We start from the raw sequence: 19,811 nt of genomic DNA on the forward strand, positions 1-19,811 counted from the left end.
CAGGTTTGATCCCTGGCCTTGCTCAGTGGGTTAAGGATCCGTGTTGCTGTGAGCTATGTGTAGGTTGCAGACACAGCTAGGAACCGGGGTTGCTGTGGCTGTGGTTGGCAGGTATAGCTCCGATTCCACCCCTGGCCTGGGAACCTCCATATGACACGGGTGCAGCCCTAAAAAGACAAAAAAAAAGGTAAATGAAATAATTTCTTAGTTTTATTATGAAAACAGTTTTGACGCATTTGGGTCCCTGAATGAATTTCAGGGCTCCTGAAGACCCATGGACCACAATATGAGCACCACTGGTCTCTGCTGAATTGGAGTTGAGCTGACCCACCCCAGCAGTAGGGGCGCAGTATGGTGCTTCGAAAATCCCCAGAGATGTTGACACACATAAATATGGGTCCAATTCTAGTTTCTGTCTGGTCCTGAGCAGGTGGTTTCTCAAAATCTAAGAACTGCAGTTACCTCTGTCTGCTAGCTGGGTTAGGAGGCCAAGGAGACGCTGAAGAGTTATGACAGTTTGGGGGTAATCTTCACAGAGGGCTCACTGAAGGGGAAGTGACTTTTACCATTAAGCAGCAGGTTCTAGTATTGGGAAGACTGCATTTTGGGGGCTTGAGGGATTCCTGCTTTACAGGGACCTTGTGTGACCTCGAGAAACCTCCATTAATCAACTTTTCCATCTGTTCTTAGACTACTTCAAAGAGTCCCTGAGCAGCTGGAAGAACATTTTCAGCTTTGAAGATAACGGCGGGGGGTGGGGGTGTGGGGGGGAAGGAGGCTGAAAGTGTAGCGGGAGGAGGGGAGGAAGGTCAGGGGGGTACAGGGGACCTCGTTACATGAGAAATAGGGCAGTGAGAAGACTTCACTGAGACTGGATGGATTTTCTCTTTTTTTCTTGACTAATCATACAAAGTTTAGGGCTTTGTCTTCAGTCAAAACCCACAAAGAATCCCACCCACTGGTTTGTCTTTTCATAGGTTACAAAGTTTTTCAAAGTCATTACTTTAAAGAATCCTTACATACTGCTGTGAGATGAACAGAGTAGGACCCCATACAGACTATGAGAAAACTGAGGCATAGAAAAGGTAACTAAGGGGAGTTCCCGTCGTGGCGCAGTGGTTAAAGAATCCGACTAGGAACCATGAGGTTGCGGGTTCGGTCCCTGCCCTTGCTCAGTGGGTTAACGATCCGGCGTTGCCGTGAGCTGTGGTGTAGGTCGCAGACGTGGCTCGGATCCCGCGTTGCTGTGGCTCTGGCGTAGGCTGGTGGCTGCAGCTCCGATTGGACCCCTAGCCTGGGAACCTCCATATGCCGCGGGAGCGGCCCAAGAAATAGCAACAACAACAACAACAACAACAAATTAAAAAAAAAAAAAAAAGAAAAGGTAATTAAGGAACAAGTATATGAAAGCACTAAAATTCAAATTTAAGTCTTTAGACTCAGACTAGCTTTTTTTCCCATTGCTTCTTCTTAGGTCTTTCTCCTTGAAGTGAGTTTTCAATGCCATGCAGCAGTTTTCTTTCTTATATAGGGACAATTTACTAGGGTCTGCCATAACAATAAGCAGGTGAGCAGCAGGGGGAGTGAGATGTAGTATGAAGTTAAAAAGCATGCTCAAGGAGTCCCATGGTGACTCAGCAGTAACGAATCTGACTAGTATCCATGAGGACACTGGTTCGATACCTGGCCTCACTCAGTGGGTTAAGCATCTGCTGTTGCCATGAACTGTGGTATAGGTTGAAGACGCAGCTTGGATCCTGTGTTGACTGTGGCTGTGGCCAACAGCAGCTCTGATGTGACCCCTAGTCTGGGAACTTCCATATGCCACACATGTGGCCAAAAAAAAAAAAAGCATGCTTTAGAATCAAATCATCTGGGTTCAAACCCTAAGCTTTACACCTCCTCGTGTTTAAAATGGGGGAAACAATACCTGCTCAGAGTGTTCTTAAGATTACACCAGATATACATGTAAAGCACTTGTCTTAAGGGTCAACCCATGTTAGCTATTATGAGAGTAAGGATACGCAAATAGTGATTTCTATTTTTTTTTTTTTTGGCTTTTTAGGGCTGCACCTGTGGCATATGGAGGTTCCCAGGCTAGGGGTCAAATCGGAGCTGTAGCTGCTGGCCTACGCCACAGCAACGCAGGATCCAAGCTGCTCTTCGACCACAGCTCACGGTAATGCCAGATCCTTAACCCACTGAGCAAGGCCAGGGATTGAACCTGCGTCCTCATGGATGCTAGTCAGATTTGTTAACAGTTGAGCTACAGTGAGAACTCCAAATATTGATTTTTGGGGGCACAAATTCCTCCCATGGTCCTTTATACTAGTCGAGGATTCCTTAGCCCAAGATGAAAGGCAAGTACAGTGTTACTCTCTTTAAAAAGAGGACAATGTGATACACCAAAAATCTACCCCTTTCGAATTCCTGGGTATTTGTGAGATTGGCTGAGTGAATGCTAACAGCCTATTGGCTGAATCTCTGCCCCAAGCCAACTGGCTGGGAGCTAGGCAGCCTATGAGGGGGCTCTCCTGGGGTCAGGTGCTAGCTTCCATCCAATCAGAGACCACCCACCTATGGGACCAACTCTTCCCCCTTACTTCTTCAGGCTTTGCCTTAGGGGCCTGAACCTGATGGGAATCTGATTTTATGGGACAATAGGAGAAACAGGTGGGAAAACCTGTGTGAATGACAGATGTTTGTCATTCATCTGTTCTTAGTACTTACCATTTTCTCTCTCATTCCATAAAGGCTATAATCATACAACAGTAAAGGGAAACCAAGACAGGAAAATATAAATAAAGGTGCAGAGTTGAGGCAGGAGGCAAAAAAAAAAAAAAAAAATTACTGTTAATTTGTGGATTTGAAGGACCAAAAGTAGGTGACCATTGGGCTTCAAATTTAGCCTTGGGCTTTCTAAAGGAAGCCAAGGCCAAAACATACACAATGGGCTGCCTAATGCTAATTATCGGAAAGGAAGCACACCTGTATCTGCAGAGTTGTAGACAGAGTATGTCGGCCTGCCACATCAGTAAACAAAGGATGTTGTGGCTATTATACCATCAACCATTGCAGCTGCAACCCTATGGTGCACCCTGAGGGGATCCAGGGTGGAAAAAGCAAGATACTGGCCCTACCTAGTTAAGGTGCATATCAAAGGAATGATTTCAGTGAAGCCAGGCTCTTGCATCTTCCCATACAAAGAAAACTGCTAAATTCTTTAACTTGAGAGGTCTATTTTTTTTCTTTAACAATAATCTCTTGATGTTCCGACTGACTACCTGGTTTTTGTTGCAAAAACGCCTAATAATCATAGGTCCTCCCTTACCTCTTTGGAACAATCCCTCAGAGCTATTGAAGAGGCTGACTTTCTGGCTCCACAAAACATCATCCTCAACTTAGGTTGTGCAATTTTTTGCATTTTCATTCAACAGAGTAAAGCAAAGCCTGATCTTGAACTCTAACATAATTTCTTCTTTTTTGTCTTTTGTCTTTTTAGGGCTGCACCCTCAGCCTATGGAGGTTCCCAGGCTAGGGGTCTAATCAGAGCTACAGCTGCCGGCCTACACCACAGCCACAGCAATGCCAGATCTGAGCCGCGTCTGCAACCTACACCACAGCTCATGGCAATGCCAGACTTAACCCACCGGGCAAGGCCAGGGATCGAACCCGCAACCTCATGGTTCCTAGTCGGATTCGTTTTTGCTGTGCCATGATGGGAACTCCTCTTTCTTTTTTTTTTGGCTGCCCCTGGTAGGGAGCTCCTGGGCCAGGAATCAGATCTGAGCCGAAGTGGTGACCTATGCCACAGCTGCGGCAATGCTTAATCCTTAACCCACTGTGCTGAGCCAAGGATAGAACCTGTGTTCTAGCACTCCCAAAATGCCGCAGATCCTATTGTGTCACAGCAGGAGCTCCTGGGTGAGAGCATAGTTTTTATTGCTAATTGGATTTGGGTTTGATTTTTTTTTTCCTAATTTTAGTGCAGCTTATTCTGGGCTTCAGTTTCTTCATCTGTAAAATGGTGATAATAACATTATCTATTCAAGCTGTGAAGATTCAATTAGATAAGTTGTGTAAATATTAGCTATTAGTTAATCAGGAACTCATGACACTACTTATGAGCATTTCTAGGTGTTGGAGATAAAGTGATGAATAAAATAAACAAGATCCTTATCTTCAAGTAGCTTTTACATTGGAATGGGATAGAGAGACAGTAAACACAAAAAAATAATTGCAGAGAGTGCTGTGGAAAAAGCAAAAAAAACAAATTCAAGGATAGATTTCATTTGACAGGTTCTTTCTACCATTTTCCAGAAAAGTCAAAGGTATAATGATAAAATACAACTCTGATGAGGTGAATCTGTTAGGGCTGGAGGTAATTCAGTCTCAGTACGTAGAATTATTCTACAAGGTATCATTACAATTTTTTTTTTTGCTAGTTTGTTTGAAAACTCAATTCTTCCAGCTGAGCTTGGTATAAGCAGCCTGAAATTGTATTCTGAATATGACCTTGAGCGCACTATACTTACTTGCATTACATTAAAATAGTTTCAGCCTCACCACAACTACAGGTGAAAGGTATGTTGTACAGTAGAATAGATTCTACTGGCTAAGTAGATTGAGGAATTGTCTTGCCCCGGGCTACATAGGGAAAAGATAACTCCCCAAACTCTGTGGGACCACCTTCGGTTTTCTTCGCCGTTCACTCCTCACCTGTTTCTGCTTTAGTTGGGCTCCTCTGCCAGGCCCTCGCCCAGCACCAGCATTTTGCAGGTTTGCAGCCCCGCCCGCCCCCTGGGGCGTGGCCACCGGCTCAGGCCCCGCCCCTGCCCAATCCGTGATGGCCCGCCCTCTTTTCCCCGACCGACGGCTAAGGGCCTGAACGTGCGCGCGCGCCCTCGCTCGCCGACCAGCTTGGTGGCGTGAGCGCGCTCTGTGTGGCCGCTGCCGCCATGTTGTTGTGGTTGTGAGAAGGCGGTGGCGGCGGCGGCGGCGGCGGAGGAGCAGCCGGGCGAGGATCTCCAGCTGCCCAGGCGCTGCCCCCCGCCGGCCCTGGCTGGGAGCCTTGTGGGGTGGCGGAGGAGGCCGTGCCGTGACGAGCTTCGCCATGTCCTGCTGCCCGGTAAGGAAATCTACACCGCCCCCCGCCCCCGTCTCCTCCGGGGGTGAGGAGGAGCTGGAGGAGGGGCCGGCCTGGTCCCCGGCGCGGCGGCTGTCACCCTCTGAGGAGGCGGCGGCCCTGAAGGGGCTGGGGACAGCGTGCGTGGCCCGGAGAGGGGTGGCCGGGGCGGAGGGCTGCTGCCGCCAGAGGGAGGCGCGGACAGTGGGAGCGCAGCGGCCCTGCTTGGCGCGGGGGAGGTGGGGTCCGGCTAGGGCGGCCTTCCTGGACCTGGCGGGGACCGGCCCATGGGGCTAGGGGTGTAAGGCGCTACCCCGCAGCGTCCGGAGACATGGCCGCGGACCTCTGGGAGGTGAGTGTGCGTCCCTCACCCCGGACCGAGTGTGTGGGAGTCCTCCGTGGCGCGAGGCCGGAGGTCGGGGGCCGGCGGAGCCCCCGGGGCGAGCGGAGCGGGCCCGGGACTTGTGGGAAGGAGGAGTGGCCGCCTGACTGCAGCAGGGCATCGTCCTGACCTGGTAGTACTTGGGTGGGAAGGATGGTTTGGAGGCGGTTGAAGAGAGCGCAGCAATGTTGGTTAAACAGCGCCGCGAAAGATTACAGAGTTATTTATTGCTCGGGTAGAAATCGTGCCGCTAAGTGTATTGAATTGGGCTGCCCAGAACCCCTAAGATAATGTTGTTGGTTGTACTTTGGGCTGGAGAACTTACCTCAAAATAGTGGGATAAATTTTACGGCCACTTGCGTAAACTCCTCTGGGGCCTGATAATCTTACCTGTGAGTTTTGCACAGGTGAGTTTTGCGCATTAACTGATAGGTAATGATGTTCAGGTGTCTCTTCAAGGCTGCGGCCTAAATTCTTAAGTGTTTTAGTATCTTGACTTCTACTTTGTTATCTGCCAGTGTTTTTTCACAACGGGGAAAAGCGTGCATATTCTTGCAGTTGAGATTCAACTTGGCCATCGAGGCCTGGGTTGAATTACATGAGATTTTTTTTTTAAATGTAAAATATTTGTGATTTGTACCTAGAGAGGTATTGGGGACTTTCCCCATTCAGATTCATGTCCGTTTCAGTAGGGCAAGAAGACAAGACCCAGTTGGTTTTCCTTGGAGACCAAGTAAGGAAGGTGTGTGTTGGTGGCATGCAGAAAGTCTTCCCTTCTTAGGCCTGTGACTTGGGTGGGCAGAAGATCTTAGAGAATGACACTGTTCTGAGTAAACCTAGTGTAGTATGTGATATTAAACTACATTTGGAGGGTTCTGAAATTTTAGATTGGCTCCGTGGGAAGGCTTCTTTCAGCTCTAATTACCTCCCGCATTTTCAGTTGGCCCACAGTTCGAGTAACCAGCACACTGGGGCAGCCCCACTTGTAGTTAGTTATTGGCATGCCATAGGAGAACCAAGTACTTCCCAGCTTGTAAGCCAGGTTTTTTGGTTACCTAATTAAATACCAGTTGTCAGAAATAGTATGGGCTATCTGAAATGCTGATTCCTGGGCCTCACACACCACCTGGTGAATTGAAATCTCTGAGGGTAGGGCGTGGGAATCCATCCTTAAAAGATCCCTGATGGATTCTGGTCAGCTAGGTTTGTGAACTTATGCTTCAGGTCACCTTTGGTATTCCAAAAGATTCCCATTAGTTACAACTCTGAAGAGTGTTTTAAATTGTTCATAGAATTTGAGAGGTACCAAAGAGGGGGAAGCCTGAGAGCCTTAAAACTAAAACTTGGGAGTTCCCATTGTGGCGCAGCAGAAACGAAACCATGGCCTTGCTCAGTGGGTTAAGGATCTGGCGTTGCACTGGGCTGTGGTGTAGGCTGGCAGCTGTAGCTCTGGTTCAACCCATAGCTGAGAACCTCCATATGCTGTGGGGTGTGGCCCTAAAAAGCAAAAAAAAAAAAAAAACCCAAAAAACCCAAAACAACAAAAAACTAAAAATTGAGCTTCTCTGAAAATATAATGGATTTTCAACAGCAGAAACAGATTTGTTGCCAAAAGTTATTTATGCAAGTCTTTAGGAACAAACTTGATAAAATTAGAGGCATATCCAGAGATACATTGAAGATTCCAGAGGAAAGTAGCAGAGAGGAAGAGGCAGTAAGTCTACTTCTGGTCCACAAAGAGGTCTACTGAAGGTGCTTCCCAACATCGCAGTTGCTCTAAACCATCTGATTCAAGTTTCTAGTAAAGTAAGGGTAGGGCAGATAAATTAGTCATTTGAAACAAGGGTTGTGAACCAGGAAGGTTTACTGTGGATTGTGAGAAGTTCTTGAAATATGCCTAAGGCCATGAGGAGTGGTAAAGTCAGTTTTTAAATCTGTTGTAGTTCTGGTTAGCACCTTCTACGGTAAAGCAGAATGCTGAGTTACTAAAGAAAGTATTCATATTGCAGAGGGAGTATAGTGTGGTTTGTTATAAGTTTGGAATAGTGGGAAGAAAATGTTATGGTTGTATAGAGTAGTGGAGGAGTTTGCTAAATATCCTGTCAAATCATAGTATAGCAGTTGTCCACTGCTAAGGCCAGAGGCCATGTCTGTTTTGTTCCTGGTATCTCCAGTGCCTAACATAGTTGCCAGCATATACTGTGTTCTCAGATACTTGTTGAGTAAATGAATAGTATTGAGATGGGAAAAAGGACAGTTAAAGTGGTTGATAACATTTCTTATTAAAAGCTACTTGATAACTCACATTGGATTAGAGTCAGTTTTTTAGTCCTTCTGGTTTGGAACCTTGAGATCTCATCAAGAGATTGTTTTCTGAAGATACTAGCCTGTGTACAAAGACCCTCTAGTTTTAGGGTCTTAAATGTGTCTTAATGTTTTTAGGTATTAGTGATTTTTTTTTTAAAGGAGCACATTTTATTAGAAGCAGAGGCATTTAGAATAACGAGAAGCTGTCGATTGGCAGAGATTCTGTGTTACTAATTTAACAATGTGACTATTGTTGGGAATGTCACTTCTCTGGACCTCAGTTTTTGTATGTATACAATTAAAGGCCTGTACTCATTGATCTCAAGTAGATTCTCCAGCCTGATTTTGCAAATCTTTAATAATTTGTAATTGTGTTATTTAGTATTCATTTCATATATGTGGATGAAACTTGGATTAAAAAAAAACCCACAAGGAGTTCCCGTTGTGGCTCAGTGGTTAATGAGCCTTGATTAGTATCAGTGAGGGCGCAGGATCGATCCCTGGCCTCGCTCAGTGGGTTAAGGATCTGGTGTTGCTGTGCGCTGTGGTGTAGGTGGCAGATGTGGCTCGGATCCCGCTCAGTGGGTTAAGGATCTGGTGTTGCTGTGGCTGTGGTGTCTACAGCTCTGATTCCACCCCTAGCCTGGGAACCTCCATATGCCTCAGGTGCAGCCCTAAAAAAAAAAAAAAAAAAAGACCAAAAAATTAAAAAAAATAAAAAAACCCCCGCAAAACGAAGAGAGAACATTTTGTCTTGGGTTTGCTTTTGGCTTATGGATTTTAGACACTGTCTAAAAGTACTCTGGAAATTGAGTGCATGTTGCAAGTATTATGCAGAAACAACAAGCTTATGCTGTTGTAATTCACTTAGTGTTGAAATCAAAACGGATTTCACATAGGGAACTTCATAATTTAGTGTGAAGCCACAAGATTAAGAATGGTTTGGGGGAAGTTCGTGTAATTTATGTGGTCAGTTGTTTCTTACAGACCACCCAATTCTGTAATTTTCTATGGTGAACTTATATGTAATTTTTTTTTTTTTTTGGTCTTTTTGCTATTTCTTGGGCTGCTCCTGAGGCATATGGAGATTCCCAGGCTAGGGGTCCAATCGGAGCTGTAGCCACCGGCCTATGCCAGACCCACAGCAACGAGGGATCCGAGCCGCGTCTGCGACCTACACCACAGCTCACGGCAATGCCGGACCCTTAACCCACTGAGCAAGGGCAGGGACCGAACCCGCAACCTCATGGTTCCTAGTCGGATTCGTTAACCACTGCGCCACGACGGGAACTCCTATATGTAATTTTATAATCCGTGGAACTTAAGACAAAGTATGATATCAGATCTGTATCAGCTCGAACTAGGATTCCCAATAATTTTAGAGGCTAGCAAAATTAACATTCATTTCTATTTTAATCTTAATTTCATGCTTTTATCTTCACTTGTACATCTAGAACTTTAACATACCTTTAAAGTTCATGTTTGTATCAGATGTTCAAAGTGAAAACTCTTATGGCAGTGGATGACCAGTAAGTCTTTAATTCAAGTCTGAGTTGTGCTTCTCATTAGCTGTGCCATTTCTGGCAAACTACATAACGCCTCTGAGTTTTAATTCCCTCATTGATAAAAGGAAGAAGAGCAGCTTCTCTATCAGTGAGGATCAAATGGAGTGGTGTATATGAAAAGCAATCTAAAAATAGAAGGGGGTGATAGTGAAATCCTCTTGTCTTAGAATGCTATTTTCCTGGAAGATTTAGCTTGTGGAGCACTGGTAAACCTGGTATGTGCTGTCACATGCAGAATTTACTAATTCACTGATTAAGCAACAGAGAAGATTGCTGCTTCTGTGTTCTGCTTGGAGAAAACTTTCAGCAAGCACCTGCATCCCGTCTGCTAATAGTGTTTTGAGAAACTTCAGGGATGTCTCACATTTGTGCCAAGGTTTCGCACTTGGAATAGACTTGCTAGATTTCACCCATTTTGTTGTGTCAGACCTGTGGTAAAAAGTGGTAGGGTCGGAGTTCCCGTCGTGGCGCAGTGGTTAACGAATCCGACTAGGAACCATGAGGTTGCGGGTTTGGTCCCTGCCCTTGCTCAGTGGGTTAACGATCCGGCGTTGCCGTGAGCTGTGGTGTAGGTTGCAGATGCGGCTCGGATCCCGCGTTGCTGTGGCTCTGGCGTAGGCCGGTGGCTACAGCTCCGATTGGACCCCTAGCCTGGGAATCTCCATATGCCTCAGGAGCGGCCCAAGAAATAGCAACAACAACAACAAAAGACAAAAGACAAAAAAAAAAAGAAAGAAAATATTAGCACATCAAAAATGGTAAAAATAATTATTAATTTGGGAAACTTTTGTTTTTAATGTTTATATGTGTGTGTGCTGAGTTGCAGCATAGAATACATTTTCTCGCAGTTACTTAGGGACATGGTACCTGAGCTTTGCAGTTAGGACCACTGTCTGTAAGATAGTAAGGCATAAAGTAAATGAAACTTACAAGGAAAATTGTCAAGTTGTGTTAAATTAAAGCTATTTTGTTAAGGATGAAATCCCTCATAGCTCTGTTATAAATTGTTGATTTAATGAACAAAGTTAAGACATACATTTATACTAATATTCTAAGCACTTTTTTCCCTAAATGTCCACTTGGTAACTTGGTATTGTTTTGGTATTGATAACTACAAAGCATCATCTTGGATGTATGTCTGGGCCTGGATCTGTTATGTGCCTATTTGTGTTTTTATAGAATGTTGAGAATGATTTTGTTATGAGAGATAGTAGCAAGCTTTCCTAATTTCACTTCTCTGTGTTGTAAATTCAGTTTCTTTAGTAGCTAATGCTTTTGTAATTTAGTTGTAGAAGAGATATAAATTTACTTAGTTCTCTGCATTATTCATAGATTGATAATCTGGCAAATGTAAGGAATTTTATATAAGTATATTGATAAATTCTAAGATTTGTAAAGAGTTGGTATAAAGATAGGATGGTTAGTTTGAAATAGGGTAGTTGCTATTTTTTGTTTGTGACTATCATTTTTCTATAAGATAAAACTAATCTGTAACTTAAGGTGTTTAGAATGATTTCTGCAAAACACATGGGGCAAAGTAGACTTAGAGTTTTTGGAAGTCTACAGGGCCATGTATATATTATAAAATTTTTATTATAATTTATATTGTATATATAATTTTTTTTTAGGGCCACACTTGTGGCATATGGAGGTTCCCAGGCTAGGGGTTGAATTGGAGCTGTAGCCACTGTTGTATGCCACAGCCATGCCAGATCCCAGCCATGTCTGTGACCTATACCACAGCTCATGGCAGTGTCAGATCCTCAACCCACTGAGCAAGGCCAGGGATTGAACCTGCATCTTCATGGATGCTAGTCAGATTTGTTTCCATTGAGCCACAGAAACTAGGGAACTCTTAGGTTTTTTTTTTTTTTTTTTTTTTTGGTCTTTGTTGTTGTTGTTGTTGTTGCTATTTCTTGGGCCGCTCCCGCGGCATATGGAGGTTCCCAGGCTAGGGGTTGAATCGGAGCTGTAGCCACCGGCCTACGCCAGAGCCACAGCAACTCGGGATCCGAGCCGAGTCTGCAACCTACACCACAGCTCACGGCAACGCCGGATCGTTAACCCACTGAGCAAGGGCAGGGACCGAACCCGCAACCTCATGGTTCCTAGTCGGATTCGTTAACCACTGCGCCACGACGGGAACTCCTTTTTTTTTTTTTTTTTAATGGCCACACACATAGCATATGGAAGTTCCAGGGCCAGGGCCAGTCCAAGCTGCAGCTGAGACCTGTGCTACAGCTGTGGCAAAGCCAGATCCTTAACCCACTGTACCTGGCCTGGGACGAACCTGCACCACCACAGAGACAACGCCACATTCTTAACCTGGTGTGCCACAGTGGGAATTTTAGTAATGAGTTTTAATTTCTTTTCTCTCCTTCCTCCCTCCCTCATCCTTGTGGCATATGGAGTTAACGGGCCAGGGATCAGATCTGAGCAGCTGTTGTGACTTAGGCCACAGCTGCAGCAGTACCAGATCCACTGTGCTAGGCTGGGATCAAACCTGTGTCCCAGTGCTGCAGAGATACCACTGATGCCATTGTGCCACAGTGGGAACTTTAATTTCTTTTTTAATTTCAAAATTGTTATTTCTGATTATGAAAGCTGCAGTAATACACTGTGTGTGAGAAACCTGCAAAAAAAGAATTGAGATGACACAGAGAATGAAGATAAGTAGAGTACATCCCACTTTAGATGTAATATTTGATTTTCTTTTTTACTTATATGTATCTACTGAAATGAACAATTTTCCATGCCAAATAGACATTCCCTTAGTGGGTATTTAGTGTTCTGTGATATGGATGCATCATAGCTTACAGCGGTTCTCTGTTAATGGACATTTCAATTTTCCTCACAAAACAGTGCTGTGAGGAGTTCCTGTCGTGGTGCAGCAGAAACAAATCCGACTAGAAACCATGAGGCTGTGGTTCGATCCCTGGCCTCGCTCAGTGGGTTAAGGATCTGGCATTGCTGTGAGCTGTGGTGTAGGTTGTAGATGCGGCATGGATCTGGGATTGCTGTGGTGTAGGCTGGCAGCTGTAACTCCTATTAGACTCCTAGCCTGGGAACCTGCATATCCTGTGGGTGTGGCCCTAAATCCCTAAAAATACTGAAAAAGTGAAGAAGCTAGTATTTTATTTCCCCTTTGATCTGCTTAACTTAAAATCATGTTTAGTAAGTAAGTTAATATACTTTTATTCATAACAGAGACCCCTTAAAGATAAGAATGGAAATATGAGTGATTAATTTCTGGCTGGGATAGTAGCTATTCTCTGCTTCATATTCTTCTTTAGTTTCCTATTCTTCTGTAATGGACATGAATTACTCTTACAGTTAGGAAAAAAACTGCCTTTTTTTTTTTTTTTTTTTTTTTTTTTTTTTTTTTTTTAGGGCTGCACCTGCAGCACATGGAAGTTCCCAGGCTAGGGGTCTAACCAGAGCTGTAGCTGCGGGCCTGGGCCACACCCATAGCAATGTGAGATCCAAGCCTTGTCTGCCACCTACACCACAGCTCACGGCAACACCAGATCCTTAACCCACTGAGTGAGGCCAAGGATTGAACCCATATCTTCATGAATACTGATTGGGCTCGTTACTGCTGAGCCATGGTGGGAACCCCAAGGAGGTTTAAGTCATAGTCACCAGTGAAAAAATGGGTTATTAATTGGCTCCAGTTCCTAAGCAGAATGGTACCTGTAGGAAGTGGAATGGGAAAAAGGGGCGAGCAAAACTGAACTTTCCATTGTAAATGTCACTAGGACTGAGACATTTGGGGCTTTGGACACAGTTAACACAAGATCTCTGTCTAATTTTTCTCTTTCTAGTGAGCTGATGAGAATTATGAAATCTTAAAAAGAAAAATTACATTCTGTGAATTCTAAACACAGAACTCAGCCTGAATTCCCAGTTTTCCTGCTGACTTGACATGTGTACTTGAGCAAGAACTGAAGCTCTGTGTGTGTTAAAAATATCCAGTGGAATTACAGCAACTCAAATGTGATGCTGATTTTGTACCTGTAATTCGACCTGGAAGATACTTAAATAAATGACTTATTTTGACAATATAGTTTCATTGGGGTTTTGGTGTTAATATACATTTAGGAGTTGAGTCACTAAGTTTATTTACTCATCTGGTGATATTTTAGGAAGATCTATGTAATACATCCTTTAGAGTTTGATTAGATAGGTCCTGTCATCATTTGCTATTTATTTCACATTATAGTGTCTTAAATGCTTATGTAAATAGATGACATATTACTCAGAAAGTTAGATTTCTGGGATAGGACATTTGTAATTATCTGCCCTTTATTCTTTTGAAGAATAAGGTTAAAGTTGAAGAGCAATCAAAGTAACAAAGGTAGGAGTTCCTGTCTTGGTGCAGCAGAAGCAAATCCAACTAGGAACCATGAGGTTGTGGGTTCAATCCCTGGCCTCGCTCAGTGGGTTAAGGATCCAGTGTTGCTGTGAGCTGTGGTGTAGTTCGCAGACGTGACTTGGATCTGGTGTTGCTGTGGCTGTGGCAAAAAAAAAAAAAGTAATAAAGGTTAGTGTGGATGTCAAGTCATAGTATTTTTTTAAGTTAAAAATTTATAGTAAAGGTTTACAGCCTTGTCAAAAAAAAAAAAAAAAACACAAAAAACAAACCCTATAAAACTTGACAAAACCCATATTCCTCTGTTCCCAAATTCCATAGTCTTGGTTTTCTTTTTTCTTTTCTTTCTTTTTTTGTTTTGTTTTCTCTGTCTTTTTTAGGGCCGCACCGTGGCACATGGAGGTTCCCAGGCTAGGGAGGGGTGGAATCAGAGCTATAGCTGCCAGACTACACCAGAGCCACAGCAACCCAGGATCTGAGCCGCATCTTCGACCTACACCTCAGCTAATGGCAACGCTGGATCCTTAACCCGCTGAGCGAGGGCAGGGATCGAACCTGCAACCTCATGGTTCCTAGGCGGATTCATTTCTGCTGTGCCACTATGGGAACTCCTTGGCTTTCTTTTTTTTAAAGTAAAATTGAAATATTTCAAAACCCTTAGAAAGTAAGGAGAATAGTTTTACAATTGCCACGTACCTAGTTTGAAAGATTTTTTTTTTTTTAATGATTTTTATTTTTTTTCCATTATGGTTGGTTTACAGTGTTCTATCAGTTTTCTACTGTGTAGCAAAGTGACCCAGTCACACACTCACACACACACACACACACACACACACACACACACACACACACACACCCCCCTACGTATATATATACATATACACATTCTTTTTCTCACATTATCCTCTATCATGTTCCATCGCAAGTGACTAGATAATTGTTCCCTGTGCTGTACAGCAGGATCTATTTCTTTTTTTTTGTCTGTTTGAAAATCAATTTTATATTTTATTTTTTATTATTCAATGGATTTATCACATCTATAGTTGTATAATGAGCAGGATCTATTTCTTATCCACTCCAAATGCAGTAGTTTGCATCTATTAACCCCAGACTCCCAGTCCATCCCCTTTCATCCCTCTACTCCCTTGGCAACCACAAGTCTGTTCTCCAAGTCCATGAGTTTCTTTTCTGTGGAAAGGTTCTTTTGTGCCATATATTAGATTCCAGATATGTGATATAGTATGGTATTTGTCTCTTTCTGACTTACTTCACTTAGTATGAGAGCCTCTAATTCCATCCATGTTGGTGCAAATAGCATTAGTTTGTCTTTTTTATGGCTGAGTAAATATTCCATTGTATATATGTACCACATCTTAATCCAGTCATCTGTCGATGACATTTATGTTGTTGCCATGTCTTGGCTATTGTGAATAGTGCTGTGATGAACACATGGTTACATGTATCTTTTTCAAGAAAGGTTTTGTGCAGATGCATGCCCAAGAGTGAGATTTCTGGGTCATGGTAGTTATCTAGTTATTTTCTGAGGTACCTCCATACTGTTTTCCATGGTGGTTGTACCAGTTTACATTCCCGTCAACAGCGTAGGAGTGGTCCCTTTTCTCTGTGCTCTCTCCAGCGTGTTATTTGTTGACTTGTTAATGACGGCCATTCTGACTGGTGTGAGGTGGTACCTCATAGTTTTGATTTGCATTTATTAAAAGATGTTGATTTAGATTTAATAAATATTGAACAGATTGGCCTCAAAGGTGTATTTATATTAAAATTAAGTTGGAGTTATTTTGACCTCATCTTAGATCCTGTTTTCATTCTCGAGAGGTTTTTTGTTACCTTAGCCCATGCTCTTCTATTCTACCTAAAAATGTGTGTATTTAACATGCAGTATTACTGTTTTAAATATATATAGCACCTTAGTATGTATATATTCTGCAGTTTGGAAAGCTTGAAGTTTATGTTGGTAAATGTATATTTACTTAATAGCTATATAGTATTCAGTTGTATGGATAGTATTCAGTTGTATGGATAGAATATAATTTTAGTACCCTACTAATTGTTTTCTTTTCTTTTTTTTTTATTTTTAATTTTTTTAGGGTCACACCCAGGGCATATGGAGATTCCCAGGCTACGGGTCCAACTGGTGCTGTTGCTGTTGGCCTGCACCACAGCCACAACAATGCAGGATCCTAGCCGCATCTGCGACCTACGCTATGGCTCACAGCACCACCAGGTCCCCAATCCACTGAGCAAGGCCAGGGGTTGAATCTGCCTCCTCATGTATGCTAGTCAGATTAGTTTCGGCTGAGCCACGACAGCAACTCCAGTAGTTTTCAATTAATATATCTTAAAATTCCCTTTAATAGGATCAAATTATATACGCTGATTGATCTACAATTTGTTTTTTTCTCAGTAATGTATTACATTTTACCCTGTCACAAAACAGATTTACCTCATTTGTAAGAACTAGGTAGTTTTTAAAAACTTTCTTTTATTCTTTTTTGCCTTGCCCTGGAGTTCCCAGGCAAGGGATCAGATTCAGGCAGCAATCAATGACCCAAGCTGCAGCTGTGGCATCACGGGATCGTTAACCCACTGTGCCCGGCCGGGGATCGAACCTGTGTCCCAGCACTCCTGAGACACTGCTGATCCCGTTGTGCCACAGCTGAAACTCCTAAAAGCTTTTAGTAGACACACCGCAATTACTTATCTGGTCTTCTACTGATGGACATCTAGGGATTATTTCTTTGGCATTTTTTCCCCAGTTACAAAAAAATACTGTCTGTGATGGGTAGTCTTGCACTTTATACTTTTGAACTACTGCAGGATTATTTCTACAGAAATAATTCTGCAGAATAAATTTTTGGGGAATAGAATGGGCATACAATATTTATGGTTTTATATTAAAGCTAAACCAACATGTGTATTTACAACTTTCTTATTTCTGTGCTTTTCACTTAGGTCTGTTCAAAATGGGTGCTATATAAGATGCTGAGATGGAGAGCTTCATTATTATAAAACAACTCAAAATGTTAAAATTACATAGTAGAAACTAGGAGTCCTAGCTTTTTATAGGTAGGGCACATAGAGCTGTGTTTGGGTAATAGTTCTTCTAGCATGGAGGGTTCAAAAATCCTAGAAAGAGGATTCAAAAATAAGTCTGTAAAGTGTTTGCTCTAAATTGTTGAAGTCAGATCATTAAAGTATTTGAAATTTCTTTTATTTTCTATACTGAGCCCTTTTAGGCTTGAGATTAAAAGCCTGAATTTGGAGATAAGTCTGATGGCAGTGTGCATAATTGGGAGCAGGCAAAGATATTACAAAGTAGTGAAGAATCTGTACTGTACTCAGAATTAGGTATTAGAGACGTGAATCAAAGTGGAAGCAAGGTGGTAATTTGGGTGGCTAGATTACGGTAGAGGATTGTTAGTTGACACCCTAAAGGAAATTTACAAATATTTATGAATCAGTTAAATGGGAGTTAAGTGGCAAGTACTCATAGTTGGTGGGTTTTGGGTCTTGGAGAATAGTAATTGATAGTATACACATTTGGAATTGGGAGGGAGAGCTGGTTTTGGAAGAGGGGCTAAAATGAAACCCTTGACACAGTTAACATTGAGACCAGGGAATATGCAAATAAAAATGTCCTGCAGGGAGTTCCCTTCTTGGCTCAGCGGTAATGAACCCGACTAGTATCCATGAGGACGCTGGTTTGATCCCTGGCCTTGCTCACTGGGTTAAGGATCTGGTGTTGCTTTGGCTATGGTGTAGGCCAGCAGCTGCAGTTCCTATTCGACCCCTAGCCTGGGAACCTCCTTGGGCCATGGGGGCGGCCCTAAAAAGCCAAAAAAAAAAAAAAAAAAAAGTCTTGCAGGAGCTTGGAGATCAGAGAATTTGAGGCAGGAAGAAAGGTAGGCCTTATCTGGATGAGACCTTGAACCTAGAAGAGCCAAAGATTGAGGATCACATTTGGGGGAGTGGGAGAAGATAGAATTAAAAAATAAACTTAAATTTGGGTTTTTAAGGCACTGTGGAGGCCAAGAAGAAATTTCTAAATGAGTAATAGATAATTTAAATAAGATGGGAAATAATTGGAGTTGGTGACCCATACTTGTCATCCATTATCATTTTCTTTAGATTAATTTTAGCGTAGATGTGGGTGAGGAATGGGAGATGAGATAGCATATACAGAATCTGTATTGGTTCAATAGAACTTCTTCTGATTCCTTCTGACATTTGGTAACTGCTGTTCATTACATATTGAACACTTGAAATTTGGCTAGTTTGACCAAGGAACTAAATTAAAACTTTAATTAAACTTAAATAGCTACATGTGGCTGGTGGATATGTTGGATAGTACAGATTATGGGCTCAAAGTGAAACAGTGATGCAGATTAGCAGTAGGAGGCGATCTCAGGATAAAATAGAGGCAGTTATTTAAAATTTTTGTTACAGTGCTATTAAAATGGTGTTTGAATTATATGTTTCAGTGCAAACCAGATTTTTACATTCTTATGTTCACCGTTGGCTATAAGTGACGACTCTTCTATGTTAATTTTAAGAGGAATTTAATTTTAAGAGACTTATGTTCTGATATCTCTTCATGATGCTCCTACTCTTTTTTTCTTCTGTCTTTTAAAAAGTTACAGTTCGAATTTTACAGGTGAAAGAAAATTTACTGAGACTTTTTTTTTGTCTTTTTAGGGCCGTACCTGTGGCTTATGAATGTTCCCAGGCTATGGGTCGAATTGGAGCTACAGCTGCCGGCCTACGCCACAGCAACGCCAGATCTGAGCTGTGTCTGCAACCTACACTACAGCTCACAGCAATGCTGGATCCTTAACCCATTGAGTGAGGCCAGGGATTGAACCTGCAGCCTCATGGTTCCTAGTTGTATTGTTTCTGCTGAGCCACGATGGGAACTCTTACTGAGACATTTTGGATCTCTGTTTTCTCCAACTAAAAGTAACTGAAAATTTCTGTCTTAGAAGTCTCATTGGGAGATAGGAAATACCAGCTATACTTTAAATAGATCAATGTCTTAGATATTTTATGGCTTGAGAAATGGTTATGGCTTGAGAAATGGTTTGTTTTAAGAATGATTTATGGTTTAAATTTGAGTATTTGATAGTATTGAAAGAACCTTTCTTACTTTGACTTACCTAAATGCCTTTTGTCTGCAAGAAAATTAAGTGTATATGAAAGAACTCATAAGACAACACTGTGATTCCATTTCTGTAGAGTTAAAAAAAGGCAAAATTAATAGATGGCAGAAGAAATCAGAATAATGGTTATTTTTGGTAGTGAGCACAAAGCAGACTGTAGGGGTGCTAATAATGATCTATATCTTGATCTGGGTGTAATTTCATAATTTTCTTTGAGAATCATTGAGTTGTATCCTTACATATACTGTCTACATATATTCACCTGTTTTAAAACTTTAACCTCTTCATTATTTTAACGTAATTATGAGTTTGTTTGTCTTTAGCCTTTTAATTTTTCTGCTAAGTTCATTCATGTATGAATAGAAGTAATGATGAAATCTATTTTACCTTTTATTTATTTTTTTGTCTTTTTGCCTTTTCTAGGGCTGCTCCCACGGCATATGGAGATTCCCAGGCTAGGGGTCTCATCGGAGCCTACGCCAGAGCCACGGTAACACGGGATCCGAGCTGTGTCTGTGACCTGTACCACAATCCTTAACCCACTGAGCAAGGCCAGGGATCGAACCCGAAACCTCATGGTTCCTAGTAGTTAACCACTCTGCCATGACGGGAACTCCCTATTTTACCTTTTAAAATTACCATGTAGGGGAGGTTGCAGGTTCCATCCCTGGCCTCGCTCAGTGGGTTAATTATCTGGCATTGCCATGAGCTGCAGTGTAGGTAACAGACACGGCTCGGATCTGGCGTGGCTGTGGCATAGGCCAGCAGCTGTAACTCTGATTAGACCCCTAGCCTGGGAATCTCCATATGCTGCTGTAGTGGCCCTTAAAATAAAAACAAGAACAAAAAGGTGCTTAAAGCAAATATATAGCTTAATGAATTT

The 19,811-nt window shown here is 42.5% G+C and overlaps 1 protein-coding gene across 14 annotated transcripts in view; it reads left to right on the forward strand.

The window, feature by feature from the left end:
• Positions 1-4,917: 4,917 nt before the first annotated feature.
• The window catches only part of MTMR3 (myotubularin related protein 3), a 151,706-nt gene continuing 136,812 nt past the window's right edge, over positions 4,918-19,811 (forward strand). For 7 of the 14 annotated variants that reach the window (XM_047762313.1, XM_047762314.1, XM_047762312.1 and 4 more), the window contains exon 1: positions 4,918-5,128. The gene's annotated coding sequence lies outside the window, so the exon portion shown is untranslated. Of the gene's footprint in view, positions 5,129-5,150; positions 5,478-19,811 lie in introns of those variants that run through there. The other 7 variants (XM_047762319.1, XM_047762324.1, XM_047762325.1 and 4 more) reach the window with 3 other exon arrangements.

This window comes from Phacochoerus africanus, chromosome 15 (genome assembly GCF_016906955.1).
Source record: "Phacochoerus africanus isolate WHEZ1 chromosome 15, ROS_Pafr_v1, whole genome shotgun sequence".
NCBI lineage: Eukaryota > Metazoa > Chordata > Mammalia > Artiodactyla > Suidae > Phacochoerus > Phacochoerus africanus.